This window comes from Colossoma macropomum, unplaced genomic scaffold (assembly GCF_904425465.1).
Source record: "Colossoma macropomum unplaced genomic scaffold, Colossoma_macropomum, whole genome shotgun sequence".
Taxonomy (NCBI): Eukaryota; Metazoa; Chordata; class Actinopteri; order Characiformes; family Serrasalmidae; genus Colossoma; species Colossoma macropomum.
In genome coordinates, this window is record NW_023494792.1 from 48,570,112 (window position 1) to 48,581,456 (window position 11,345).

At 39.3% G+C, this 11,345-nt stretch overlaps 1 protein-coding gene across 1 annotated transcript in view; it reads right to left on the reverse strand.

The window, feature by feature from the left end:
* The window catches only part of LOC118812410 (LARGE xylosyl- and glucuronyltransferase 1-like), a 74,461-nt gene extending 64,287 nt beyond the window's left edge, over positions 1-10,174 (reverse strand). Inside the window, exon 1 of the mRNA XM_036577416.1 lies at positions 9,453-10,174. The gene's annotated coding sequence lies outside the window, so the exon portion shown is untranslated. The remainder of the gene's footprint in view (positions 1-9,452) is intronic.
* Between the last annotated feature and the right edge of the window lie 1,171 nt (positions 10,175-11,345).

Consider the following 11,345-nt stretch of genomic DNA (forward strand, 5'->3'; position numbering starts at 1 on the left):
ATGATGTAGAAAAATAAAAACTGACAAAAATGGAGATGCATGGTTTTCTTTAGACAGTGACGATATGCAACTGTATACTGTATTGAGTGTTAATCTTCTTGACTAAGAAGACTTCAGTAAGAACACAAACTTGAAAGAAGCTTTGCTTATTTCATTGCATGTTAGCTGGAATAAGAACTTATATAAACATGCCCCTGAAAGGCCTGGCTGATAGGTCTCAGATAGCACAGAGGAACGCTGTCAAGCGATTTCTTCAAACAGACGGAATCCACCTCCAAAGAACGTATATCTACCCTTGAGAGTTTTGCAGCAAAGCTCTTGTAAAGTGTTTTGATAAGACTGAGTCATGCACTGGAATGCTCGCGGAGTCTTACCTTGACTCCTCACTCCGCTGCGTGACTCATGTTGGGGCACAGCGAGATTAAAATGCCTGCATCTACTGCTCCTGCACAGAATTTATTTAGATACAATTGCTTCCTTTATTGCTTATATCTTCTGCTCTGCAGTGACGGAGATTCAAGGTCTTATCCACAGCAGCAAGGAGATAAGTAAACACATTGAGAAACTGACAGTGAGGAAGGAAGGAAGAATCCTGGGGGGGAAATGCAGGGAGGAAAAAAAAGCGAGTGACGAATGGAATGTGTACGCTGGTTGGAGAGGAAGGGAGTGTTGATGCTAATGAGCTAGTGCTTGAAAAGATGAGGTGAAGGAAAGCTCATTCAAGGCTTGAGGATGAAATCTTTGGGCGGAGAGAAGTTTCGAAAAGCACAAAACACTTCAGACGTTCTTCGTTTCCACCATGCCCTGCTTCTTTTGCGAGGGAACATGCAGTAAAAGCAGTGAACTGCTTAGTACCGGTTTAAATCTCAGGCTTTGTGATAGTATGATGTGATGTCAATTTGCAAGAGAACTAATCTTTTCAATATTTCAAATGTTACATATGACACAATACAATTCATCAGTAATATAGAATCAATGTGATGAATACATCACGCAGACCATTTTCACATTTCTATTTCTACTTGCAACAAAATCCAACACTGTCAGTAAACATTTATTACGCTCTTCTCAAATGAAAATAAAGATGACCTCTATTGTCTTTACCCTCTTAACAAGCCATATTACAGACTTCTATAACCTAAGAATAGCTCCATTAGTTTGCATTGAAGTCCCTGTAGTTACTGAATAATTTGTATGAAATAAACCTGGATTGTTAAGGTATTAACTGTCAACACACAGATTAAACAGATAAACTGATCTATCAACCAGAACTGAGACAGCAGTTAGTAGTGCAGAGCTACAGTCACATACAAAAGGTTGGGCGCTAGTGGTCAAATTACGTTTTGTTGATTTTCTGAGTGAAAATATGAAAACACATTCTCTGCAGGGAACACACATCTGCACATTTTAATGCAGACTTACTGTTTATTTGCTGTTAATATATTGCGTAAAAACACACACACAATGTGGCTTGTGCCAAAGTTATGGTACATTTTATATTTTATGTTTATATTTAATTTTTTTTCCCAATATGTTAAACTCAGCAAATAAATAGAAATTGTGCAATGCAATTAGCAGAAAGTACCATAGTGTGTTCTCTGTAGAGGATGTGTGACCTTTTTTCGCTTAGAAAATCAACACAACATATCACTTGACCAGGGGTGTTCAAACTTTTGCACACAACTATGTCATACTGCTTAGAGTTTAGAGGTTTGTATCCCAACTCAGCTATGCGCCATTCAAAATTCTCATTGAGATAAAAGAGAGACAGCCTCTCTTATTCCCATCGCCAGAGAATTCAACAGACAGCCAGGCACTGGAACTAGTACATTTGAATAAAAACAAGAACACAGTGTGAGTAAGTACGGGTACATGTATAAAATAATCAAATAACCTCAGAAAATCTGATTTTGGCAATAATTCATGCAACACATATTTACAAGCATTTCAGTGACCTGATAATGAGAAACTCTGGGTCTACATGAGTCACCCAGAATCACATTTCTTTCTACTTACACGACATGCACCTCTACCATTGCTTAGCAACTCACTAATAAATCACTAAAGAATCACACCAAAATTCAAAGTTCTTGCTGCAGTTTTCTTTTAACACTGGTAAGTAACTATTTGGGAGGTTACACATCTTTCTCTGCACATAATATGGTTCTGTTTGTTGTCATTTTGCAGTTGTAATGTTAAAATTATCATTTAGTGTTTATTATTCATCTTGCTCTGTTCGTGCATGTACACTGATATAGAAAAGCTAAAGAAATCAAATTAAGGGTATGCATTTACAGAGAGAAAAAAACATTACGCAAAAATCCAGGTCTCTTTATCAAATTTCTCTGATAATATCCTCAATACAATCTATAACATTGGAGTAAGATGTTTACATTAGCATGTGCACATTAACACATTTACTGATGCAAAGTACCACTGTTATGATACTTCAGTGCTAACAGCTCCCTTGTGAGGAGTGAGTGAGTGAGTGAGTGAGAGGGTGAGTAACAAGTCACATTCTTGAGGTGTTTCACACCTAAAAAAGAAACAACTTTTTCACATTCTGCAAGGTGCATGAAATTTATGCTGTGCTTCCTTCACAACACCAAATTAATAACAGAAACAGAGCTGGGCTTCCTATTCTTTGTCATATGACAAATTTGGTGGCTGCCTAAAAATACATAAACCATAGCTTGCATTAAAATATCTTAACATTTGTTTATCAAACTAAATATTAGCTGGTCACCAGTAACAAGATCTTCTGCTCTGCACACTCCTTTTCAGTACAGCTTTCAGCGCAAGATATAGTTGAAAAAGTACAGTTGCTGAAAAAAGTTATTCTGGGATTTTTTATTTGAAACAGTCAGTAAGCAATAAGGGTGTAACGATCCACTCAGCCCACAATTCATGTGTTCACAATACAGTATTCTCACGATACTTCAAACAAAATTCTAATGAAGAGAAATGATGACAATAATCATTACTAACGGCACAAGAGCAGGGGGCAGGAGGTGTGTTGGAGTGTGGTGCTGACCGTTTAAAAGCTTTACTGTTCAAACAATGCAATTGCATTACCTCTTTCGCAAGTACAGTCCCAATAGTGGGATCTGACGTGGCTGGTCTCTGGACAGTACAGTCCTACTGGTGAGATTCAAACACTGTGTTTAGAATGTTTAACCTATTCAGTACATCTGTCTGCTGATTTGTCTTCTCATAACATGCAGTGTATCCCAAAAATATGCAGCCAAAACACAGTAAGACATGTTAGTGATAATCAATGCAAGTGAAACCTGCCTTTAGTCTTCATTAGCTGTGCACAGGAAATGTTCCGCTTTGTCAGGCTGCTCAGTGGGCTCTTCTGGCTTGAAAAAAGCTTGTCTAATTTGTCCTGTTGGTATTTTGTGCTCTGTGGTGTGTGTCAGACACACAGCATGCGGCAGGCAAAGTTGAACTCAGTTAGCCTAACGCAAACGGCCACAAGAGCCGTTACCTCAAACTCAAAAGTAAGTTGTGTTAATGTTGAACACTTAAAAAAGATGGTTGTTCAGGGGTTCTTTAGAAACCACGAGCTCTATATAGAGCCATTGTATGCTTAAATGGATCTCTGCATGGTGAAATGTTGCATATGATTCTATATGGAGCTTTTTTGAAAATGATAGCACCAAAAAGCGTTCTTGATATCATAACAATAGAGGAACGCTTTTTGGTGCTATGTAGAATCATATATAACACATTCTCCTTTTATCTGAAGAACTATTTCACCATGCAAAGAACCATTTAAGCATAAAATGGTTCTAGATAGAACTCAGGGTTCTAAACAGAACGATTGCTTTTACTAAAGAACCCCTGAAGAACACACTAAGTGTGTAATATTAACAGAGGATAACCCACCCATGTCACCACATAATATCAGTAAAACATTTCTGTCATCATCTCCAGAATGCAGTGATTCATGTCCATGGGCAAAGTGTTAGGGCTACATGGTACTCCAAACGAAGGTTTTTCGGAAGCACACTCCAAACAGAGTGTTATGAGAAAAAAAAGAAAAACCAGCACGATGGCTGCACAAGTGACCAAAGAAACGCACAAATGTGAGAATTTTATTGTTAAAAAATTGTGATAACTGTTGTATTATCTTAGTTTAATGTTGTTTCGATGTATTATGGTCCTTTTCATCATAACAAGCATAAAAAGTCACTAGTAGCATGCTGAGGTCTCAGTAGCTACCTAAATTTCCTGTTCCACTTTAAATGCTGCAGCAGTCACATTCTGATGCTTCAGGCATCAGAACTGCTGCACCATTTAAGGTGGAAAAGGAAAATCCAAACAAGAAGCTGGTGAATAGCTGACTTCAGCTTCATAGCACCAAAGAATTAGAGGTGCATCCCCCCTCTTTGAAGACAAATGGTTCCCTAAATGTAACTAAAGCCCAGCAGTGAGGTTACTGAACTTTACCCTCCTCTGCTGTCACTGCAGACTGGCAGAGTTGCCTACAGAGCACCACTAATAGCCTGTTAATGAAGTAATGTTCTTTTCAGGTTTCAACCACTGCCCCTTGTAGCTCAATTTCAAGCGGCAAGGGTAAAAATATGGAATTGGGCCAAAGTGTCACCATTTTATAAAAAAAAAAACAAATAATAAAAAAATGGACCACAAGATCCATGATGTGATCTTGTTTGCATGTAACTGATTCTTCAGAGCGTTCTGCTGATGACCAAGCCGATGCTGCACGATAATCACGTTCTAGAAGAGCAGCTATGTGCGTGCTAAAAGAACTCTGTGCAGACTGCTGGAGACAGTCAGAACTTACTTGTGAAAAGGTTAACAGAATGTCCATTCTCCACACTGCATGGTCATGCATCGCTACAATTCACATTTTCAAAGTTTTACATTGTGATATCACAATGCATTGCGGTAATGATGCATTATTACACCTTATGTGAATAAGATATTCTCATGCATTTGGAAACGGGAATTTGTTTCATGCACGTTTGTTTTTGTTGTAGCCCAGTTTTAATAGTCTCCTACCCTTACAAGTCATAAAAACGCAGCAGTCTGTGGTTAGTCACTTAATATGTCAGTTCAACGGCCCCTTCCTGTCAATTTAAGCAGTTCTTGCCTACTTGGAGTAACAAAACCCACCAGTCTGTCCCGTAGCTCTGAGGTTCAAGTGAGACATGTATTGGGCTATTTTTTTTTTGTTGCAGGCAAAACAAATTAAATAGAACCAATTTTGAGTAGCATTTTACTAATCTGAGTCGATCCCTAATTAGAAACGGAGAAAATTCTGGAAAAAATACATGCCTTTGTGCTTGTGTGTTTGAGAGTGGATGAAGTGGTCCCACTGAGGGCTCTATAATGGGACAGTGTCAGGACCGAGTGTAGTCAGCACCACTGCGAATATGGTGCTGGAGCAAAAACCCCGACACAGCACACAAAAGAACATCATCAGGAGAAAAGAGGAGTGTCCCTGCAACAACCAGCCCGACAACAGCTTCATCAGCTGATCCAGCTGAGGCAATTACGACCAACATCCCGCGGCTTCGGACACAGAGCTGTCCACTGTGTATATGAGCAGCCTGTGGGTGTGGTCATGTATGGCTTACTCGAGAAATTCAATACCCATCTGCAACTTAATGGCTATGCAGATAACCTTAAACAGAGACTGTCCGACAACACTGTGCAGAAGCTTTAGATCTGTTGGATCATGCGAATGACTGGATTCAACTCCCACAGAAACATGTGTGATCGTGATTGGTCATGTGTTCACAACACGCAATTGTGATGTCACAATTAAAGATTAATTTGCATTATGATGCCTTCTGCTATACCAATTTCATGAAGGCAAATATGGTGATAACGATTAGCAAATGATGTCTGTACAGTCTTAATAAGTGCTAAAGCCCAAACAACTAACTAAAAATTTCATTCTAAAGACTCAAAGTACAATTGTATACTGAAATTTGAATAGCCCTGGTCAAATTTAGTTTTGCTGATTTTCTAACTGAAAATTAGTTAACAAATCCTCTACAGAGAACAAGCATTTTTCTGAGAACTTTAGTGCACAGTTTCTATTTACTTTAACATATTGGAAAAAATAAAACATATGTTTTATCCCAATATGTTTAATTCTAATACTTTGCTTTACGTTTAATTTGACAAAGACTAAGCTTCAACTCACATGCAATGACTTTGCTCCCACATCCACTTCAGTTGGTCCCAAAATTACTGGAAGAAAAGGTGTTACTATTACTATTATTATTATTATTATTATTATTATGATCTGCTGGTGCTTCTAGACAAATGATCAGAGATGCTCCTGGAATCCTGGAAGCATCACCAGAAGGACAGAGCTAATAATAATAATAATAATAATAATAATTATACATATAATATTAATGAAACACTTCTTCGTCCAGTAATGTATAGACATTCGTAAAAGAAGCAAACACATTGATAGTGTGTGAGTTGAAGCTTACTTTTTCAAACAGCACAGTTTAGTGAGTTGTGGTGGTTGTGCACTATCATCTTTAATTTGGCCACAAAACTGTCACTAATCTGGTAATAAAGAACAGAATTGTGGATGTCAAACTTTATTGTCCAATGCCTTGGTGTCTGTAGCTCCTTAGCTTAGCCTACGAGAGCTGAGACACAGCAGGACCTTTCCCCAGTGCTGTTTTGTCTGATGTGTGAAACCTGACGCTGGTCTGAGGATATACTTAACATACATTGTATAGATGGCTTTTTGTACAGTCATGATATCTGCCTATAGCACTGAACCAATTCAACCAGTGCAGCTCAACAGCTACATTTTTAGAACGAAACTCTTCTATGTTCGGTGCAATAAATGTGGTACTAATGTGAGACATCATACCACTCAACATGTTTAAAAGTTCAGTTATGTTCATGTGGGAATACTAGTGTCTATTATTTGCATGAAATAAATCAATTAATCAAAAAATAGTTTTTTTTCTACCAGAAACAAATGGTAGATTTGGTGGTTTTTACCACCACCTGGGGCTGTTACCACAGTAACATGGTAAACCATCATCAATTTACTCCAAAAGCACAACTGCTAGCACATCTCACCTTAACAGCCAAACATAAGTCCATTCAATCATCAAAGGTCATGTAAAAATAGCTCAGTGGGCACATGACAACCTCAGGACGGAAATAAGGTCACGGAAAAATAGGACGTTCATTAAATTCTTCAGCTACAAATAAACTCCTTAGAGAGCATGCAGCTTTCTGTTTCCGTTCTCAGAGACAGAACGAAAGGAGTACAGCGATGCGTTTAAAGAAAGTTCTGACATGCCAATGATATTCAAAGAATTTCCATGTGAATAAACACCCTTAAACTGCATCATAAGGGTCTATTAAAAAATTATAGCCCTTCATGATAAGTACTTGACCCTGTTCTGATCAGTTTGAGTTTGAACTTCAAAGAAACTGCAAGCTGTCTCTCAATGCTCATTACAGTCTGGCTGAAATATGTAAACTGTGGCACAGCAACCACAGAGACCCACCTTCAAAAGCCATCAGATTGGCTTTCAATTTCTGAAATCTGGCCAGTTCAATAGTTATTTTAGGGATTTAGTCAAAATCGAGAAGACAAAATCCCTCGGGCTAAAGCCGCCACGTGCTTCTGTGTTGTCTTTAGAGCATCGGCACTGTATGCAGAACTAGATACGTTACAAAACGAACAGCCTGCCTGAAACATATTCTACCACCCATTTGCATTTTTTCACTTCCTTATTTACTGCAGCAACACAACAATGAATGAATGTCTTGTATTAAACATTGCTGAACAATGAATGAACATGTTTAGGATGAACTGCAAATTTCCGTAATTGCATCATTTGTTAACTCTGTCTCTTTAAGCAGCGTGTGTGGCACTGAATATTTGTTCTGTAGACTATATCATCTGAATGCTTTGCTGTACATTTAATATAGGATTGCTTTCAAATACAGCATGAGGTCAGGTACTATGGGACATTATGTTATACAGGACAGTATGCTACAACAGTGAGTTAGGTCATACGGGACCACTGCATAGCCATATTTTTATTCATTTTTCCTGTAAAAATCACTTCTGTAATATAATGAGCCTATTTACAGTATTTCTCTTTGCTTATTTAGACAGAATCCATTATTATAAATCAGCTAATAACTGCAATACACAAGTTTCTTAAAGTGTCCTCTAGTACCTGACAGGCTATATAATGCACAAATCCAGCCTATAAGAAATGGTCTCATTTCTATAATAGGAATGTAGAAGCATAAGTTTTTATATTTGTAACAGGAATGCTTTGCCTTTAATATGTGTTTGGTTTCTATGAGTATCGTTGACCAAAACTGTGTAGACATCTCTCTGCATTAAGCTGCAAAATGATCATTTGAATAGTAAAAGCCTGCAAAAGGTGCACAAGTCCTGTGCAGCCAGGACTGACATTTCAATCATTCCACAAAAAGCAGCACAAGCAATGAAGTAAGAAAAACAATGCAGAAAAATGTGCAGGCATTAGTGAGTTTTCTGCCACTCACTCCACAAAAAGCTTCAAAGAAGCAACAGATGCAATACAAAGTCTGCAGAAACAAAGGGTGCAAAGATGTATAGCTGTTGTTTCTGCAAAACTGTGAAGGAACATTAGCTATACTCCACATAAAGCTGCAAAATCATAACAGCAAAAAAAAAAACTGCAGATGCCACTCATATTTCAAACATTACACAAAAAGCTGCAAATCAATAAAAAAGTATTTAGGGATCACAAAGATGTTTCTATTTTGTTTTCTACTCATGAGAGAAAAGGTTGAAAACAAAATGGTGCAAAATTTGCAGAAAGTGTGCAGAAATAAGTGATGTAAAAGAAGCAAAATTGTGTAGACATACTGACATTTCTGTAAATTAGTGATGCACCACAGTGCAGATGTTTAGCTGATGTTGATGCAAAACTGTGCAGAAACATCAGCTACACTCCACATAAAGCTATAAAACCATAATGTTAGTAATAAAAATTATATAAAAACAAAACTAGAAACATCACTCATCTTTCTACAATTCTTTAAAAGCTGCAAAGACAAATAAAAATAATCAGCAATTTAGGCATAATAGAGGTGTTTCTGTCACTCATGAAAAAAAGATGCAAAAAATGGTGCAAAAAAGCAGAAAGTGTGCAAAAACAAGTGATGCAAAAGATGTAAAGCTGTGTAGACCTACTGACATTACTGTGGCTTTATGATGCATAACTGTGCAGAAACGTCAACTATTAGCTATAATAAAAAGTACTGGGGTGTAATGATGTTTCTGTCACTCATGCCAGAAGAAATGGTGCAAAAACAAGTGCTGCAAACGATGCAAAACTGTGCCGACGTATAGCTGATGTTACTGTCATTCCCTGCACGCAAAGCTCTCGGTGCCTTGGGGCTAGAGGGCTGGGGGTCTTCGCGCTTACCTCGCCAGCTGATGCGCTCCTCTCTGGCAGATCTTTCTTCAACAGCGCGGACGGACGGACAGACAGACAGACGGACTTCAGCACTGGTCGGCTCGAGACGGCGAGCAGCCCAAATCTCAGCAGAGGTGGCGCTCATAAAAGAAGCAGCAGCCGCCGCGCGCAGAGCTCCACAACCCCCAGAACCCACAGCCCACCAGCAGCAGCAGGCCGAGCAGATCCGGCTGGAGAGAGAGAAACAGACATGACGGAGGAGTTCTCCTCAACTTCCCTCACACATTCTCTCACTCTCTCACATCCACACACACACAGAGACGGAGCGGCGCGCGCGGCTGGACGACAGAGTGGATGGAGAGAGAGCCAAGAACAAAAATTAAGTCAGCAGAGCCAACAGATCATTCTGTCTTCCGTTCTCTCCGTCAGCGTTCAGGCAGCCGGCTCCGGCAGCGGCGCGCAAACTTGCACCAAAACCGCGTCAACATTAAAGAAATCACATTCACTAAACCCCCAGAATGCAGTCATTAAAATTCCTCTCTCGTTCGTCTTCGTCTTGTCATCCCCCCCTCACAAGTCCCAACACAGACAGCGTGGCTGAGACAGCGCTGAGCGAGCGGCTCCCTCAGACAGTCCGCGTCGTCAGAGCCGCGTTTCTGTCCTGCATACCGTCTCTTTTTGTGTGTTTGTTCAGTATCAATTCTCTCGGCTCTCCGGCTGCATATGCTCCCTCCACACTGAACACTACAGCCCCTTCATCCTCCTGCAGCCCGGAATGACGAGGAGCGAGCAGCCAATCAGAGCACGACTTGAGTTTTCGTTCCATTCCATACCCGTTTTCATAGAAGCCCCGCCTCTCCTGCGCTCGGATTGGCTAGCAGTGTTCGTGTCTAGCGCAATGATTGGCTAGTTAGTTCAGCTTCAATCAACTCTGTGCTGCACATACAATATACACTTTTATGGCTATTTCGGCAACGATTTCTAATATATTAAATTTATTTTTTTTAACTATAACCATGTTGTAATGAATTTGATACATATTGTAATTTGTGATTTTACACTATCTAATATGTGAAAAACACATAAACCCCTGATTGACACATTCGTGATCCTTGATGACTAAAGTTTGGCCGGCATATTTTTGGACCAACACTATTTAAAATCACCCACAAAACCTGACAATTAACAGATGAGTGTAATCAGTTGTGGTTGAGCAGGTAAATCACCAAACTGTGCCAGACACCCGCCCTCCAGGACCGGAGTTGGGCACCCCTTGCTTAGACCAACAGAAATCCTCACATGGAAATTCTGATATATTATTGTTTGCACACAATAATATATTTTAGTAATTTTAGTTTGTCAGAGGTCTGTTTTGCATATATGTATATGCACATATAGATACGCACACACACACACACACACACACACACACACACACACACACACACAGTTATTTACACATAAAAAAAAATATCGATGGTATATTTTATATACGCATAGAAAAATATTTTCAAAGCGTGTTAAACATCATCTGTTTTATATTTATAAATATAGTTGAAGAAAGTGTATGGACTAATGCCCAATCATAGCGCAGGAGGCGGGGTTTTCCGGAAAACGGGCATGAAAAAAAAATAAAACGCCTCAGCGCTCTTGGTGTCTGTGCGGCTGCTCTCGGTAAAACGTGGGAAGCTTTCCTGCGGATTGGAGTCTGAATGACAGACATGCAGAGACGGAGGGCCGGGCAGAGGAATGACGGCCTGACAGCTTTTATGAAAGAGTCGAACTGTGAAAAAAATCACGAACACATTTTACGTCTATGTCAAGCTAATATGCTGACAGTAAAAAACGAGAGAATTAGTCCAGGCAGACCATGAGGTAGTTACAGTTTTCTGTGTTGTTATC